This window comes from Austrofundulus limnaeus, unplaced genomic scaffold (genome assembly GCF_001266775.1).
Source record: "Austrofundulus limnaeus strain Quisiro unplaced genomic scaffold, Austrofundulus_limnaeus-1.0 Scaffold943, whole genome shotgun sequence".
NCBI lineage: Eukaryota > Metazoa > Chordata > Actinopteri > Cyprinodontiformes > Rivulidae > Austrofundulus > Austrofundulus limnaeus.
In genome coordinates this window covers 44,575-48,354 of record NW_013953345.1, presented here as the reverse complement: position 1 = coordinate 48,354, position 3,780 = coordinate 44,575, and the positions used below count along the sequence as shown (strand labels likewise).

The window sequence follows — 3,780 nt, the reverse complement described above, 5'->3', positions numbered from 1 at the left end:
ACCTAACGGAACGTGACATGACCCACCTTGCCTACTGATGGTGGTCAGAGGGTCCAGTGGCGCCGATGTATGGCCGCCCCACCTCTGTCAGTGTGCCCCAGGGCAGCTGTGGCTACAGTGTAGTTTGCCATCATCAGTGTGTGAATGTGAGTGTGAATGGGTGAATGTCTGTTAGTGTAAAGCGCTTTGGGGTCCGGAGGGACTTGAAAAGTGCTCTATAAGTTCAGTACCATTTACCATTTACCATATATATATATATACACTTACCTGTACCTACCTCCTCTCTTAAAGGTTCCCATGTCAAGACATTTTGTGCCCAAGGACAGCTCTTTGGATTTTTTGCCACTACGGATCTGCAACAGCGGTTTTGCCGAATTAAGTTTTTTGCCTTGCCACTCTGCATGAAGAAAATTAGCTCACCTTTGGATTCTACACTTCCTGGAGCTTCGCCACTTCCTGGAAACTGTAAGATACAAACAAACAAAAGACAATCATTGAACAATTCAAGACAAACAATTATCACTCTGGACTCACCTGGATTCTTCCCTCCTCTTTCAGGCCAGATGAACAAAACCCCTTTTTTCCCCTCACCTGTAAATAAAAATACTTAATTGTGTACTGCTTGTTGTCTTGTGTGCTCATTTACACTCCTGGTCTGACTATTACGTTGCTTATGTCACAAAATAATTAAACAAATAAATTTGTTTTTTTTAACAAATAAATTTGTTTTTTTAAAGTAATTTTGAATTTGATGGCATCAACACATCTCAAAAACATTGGGAGAGGAAAAACAAATGGCTGTTAGCTTAATAAGTTGTAAAATGCTTATTTGTTCTAACTGGCAGCAGGTCAATTATATGAATAGAGAATTTTAGAGAGACTGAATCTCTTAGAAGTAGGTTGTCACAGTTGCCTAATCCCTAGAAGGCACTGTTACAAAAATGTTTGTGTGTGTGATTCCAAACATGTCACAAACTAGCTACATTATTTTAGCAGTTTAGTGCTGTGGGCCTGAGTGTGTGGGCAACTCCTCCTTCTCCTCCTCTTCATCTTCCCCTGGAGGTGAAATCAGCTTGAACAATGTGGTGCAGTTTGCCTCTGTTATCTTTTACATATTCCATGCCAAACAAACAAACAAACAAACAACCTTCGAGTCTGAAGTCCACCGGCGCGTCGTCTTACTCCTCTTCCTTGTTTTCTTCATCAAGCTGAAGCGCAGAACTTCAGACCTTCCTCCACAGTCAAATGATGACTCATTTTGAAACTAACAACAGTACTACAAACACTGCACACACACTCACATACACTAACACACGTCTGGTCTAAAAACTAATCCGCTACTAGCTAAATCCAAAATACGGAAATCAATCCGTCCTCAGCCCGTCTCTTTGTGACCGGCCCAGAACCTAGTCTCTCTCCACAAGCCTACAGACAAACTGTTTTCATTGGTTGTTTCGGAAATGTGGTGTGTTTGAGGAAATGGGAAAAATAGGGTTCATGGTGCATTCAAGCAGTTCATGGTCACAAAACGTTCTTTAAATGCACACCAAATGCGTAAAAATGCACACATAATGGCAAAAATTATTCAACATTAAATCTGGTTTTATTTAGACGTAAATAAAAAATAAAACTATATAAAAACATTACTTTTATAAAGCTTGAAGTCCATGCTGTCCGACCCAGTTCAAATGAACACTCTGAATGCTGCCACTTTTTTTTACAGTAGCCCTTTAAATGCATCATGTCTTTGCACCCTCCACAGCGGGCGGCAACCTCAGAGGGTTAAGAACCCAGAGAGCGGATGTTCCAGATCTGCTGCAGCTAATTGATACTGCCAGCCAATCAGGAACCAGGTAACGATAAACAGGTGACAACAGAAAAACACAGAATGCCTCATGTAATTTCTGATTATTTTTGTGTTCATTTTTAATTGCCTTTAAACAATGGATTTAGAATTAAACACTTATTAGCATTTGAAAGTACAGAGGCAGGGGCTATAGTTAGTATTTTTTCTTTGCTAATTTACACTGCCCGGCCAAAAAAAATCCACCTGGATTGAACTCAGGTGTATGATGTGGGTCTCTGCAAGTGGTCAGGTCTAGGTTCAGCAACAGTCTGTGCTCAAAGAATGAGGTCAGCTGACTACCTGAATATACTGAGGTTACTCCATCAACGGATTGTTTCTTCCCTGATGGAATGGCCATATTCCAAGATGACAATTAAAGCCCTTTTTAAGAGTAGTTCAGGGAGCATGAGACGTCATTTTCATTCATCATAATTTTCATAATTCTCATTTTCACACATGGATTGGCTTCACAGAGTCCATTGAGAATATTTGGGATGTGTTGGAGAAGGTCAAACTCTACCATCATTAAAGATCTGGGTGAAAACTTAATGCAACACTGGATGGAAATACATTTTGTGACATTCAATCAATCAATCAATCAATCAATCAATCAATCAATCAATCAATCAATCAATCAATCAATCAATCAATCAATCAATCAATCACTTTAGTTTTGGTAAATCTTTCACATTAAACATTAAAAACAACAACAACAAACAAAACAGAAACAATAAACAAACATTGCAGAAGCTTATCCAAACAATGTCACAACAAATGTGTTCCATAATCCAAGCTAAAGGCATTCCAACAAAATATTAGTGTGTGACCTTTTTTGGAGGCGATTTTTTTGGCAAGGCAGACATGTGTTTGCTAACACAACTGCTAGCAAAAACTCCCTGATGGGGTTGGTTGTTACAGCCTGTTTGCATATAAAGGCATGTTGTGTTACATACAAAGGCCCTGATTTATTTATTTTTTTTATTTTTATGTATAAATCCATGTTCAAACCTTTGCACACAAAGCTGATTTATTAATGGTGTGGAGCAAGGACTATGTCTGTTAGATGAGCAAAACAGCAGCCACAACCCATTCAGCGTGTCTGTCTCCATGAATATGCAGATTATGTGACGATTAGCAGATCACGCAATACTGGGCAGAGGATATGCAGATATAAACATTTTGCACCTGTAGTGTATGGCTGCATAGTACATAGAAAATTTTATCATTATTGCAATAATAACCTGTGCAATAAGGGGAAGTGGTGGTGCAGAGGGTAGAGAAGCCGTGTCTGTGATCGTAAGGTCACAGGTTCGACTCCCCGAACCAACCAGCCCCACCTGGGCCCCAGAGCAACCCCCCCCCCACTGGCGCCGCAATCGGCAGCCCACTGCTCCATATGTGCATTCACATGTGCAACGGGTAAAATGCAGACTTAATTTCTCCACCAGGGGATCAATACAGCATAATAAAAAAATATGTATAAGCTGCAATAAATGGTTGGCTCAAAATTATGAGTTTTGTCTCAGATAGAAGTTTGAAGTATTTCACCAATCAAATGAAACCCTTTGTGTATTACTCTTCATATTTAAAAAAAAATCATACTGGAATGAAAATATTTAGGTTGTTTTTGTTCTTGTTGTTTTTTTGTTTTTAATTAGAACCCATACATCAACAATACATACTTATGTAAAGTATTTGTTAATTCATCACAAGTCATATCGTCATCACAGATATTACGCACTGTTATCACACATTGCAGGTTTTCCTGATATCCTGCAGCCCTACTGCAGTGTGATTTATCAAACCTTGAAACTTGTTGCTCTGCTGTTTCAGTATCTATATTTAGCACATTTGAAAGGCAGGTGCAGATTGGTTCTCCTCCACCAAGTAGCGGAAACAAGGGTACACACACACACACACACACACACACACAC

General features: G+C 39.4%; 1 long non-coding RNA gene across 2 annotated transcripts in view; it reads right to left on the bottom strand.

Moving 5' to 3' along the window:
• Positions 1-1,393, bottom strand: part of LOC106533421 (uncharacterized) — a 2,578-nt gene extending 1,185 nt beyond the window's left edge. The window contains exons 1-4 of one of the 2 annotated variants that reach the window (XR_001312242.1): positions 1,148-1,393; positions 535-591; positions 421-463; positions 268-353 (exon numbers count right to left, since the gene is read on the bottom strand). This is a non-coding gene — a long non-coding RNA (uncharacterized LOC106533421). The remainder of the gene's footprint in view (positions 1-267; positions 354-420; positions 464-534; positions 592-1,147) is intronic. The other variant, XR_001312243.1, reaches the window with a different exon arrangement.
• Positions 1,394-3,780: the final 2,387 nt, after the last annotated feature.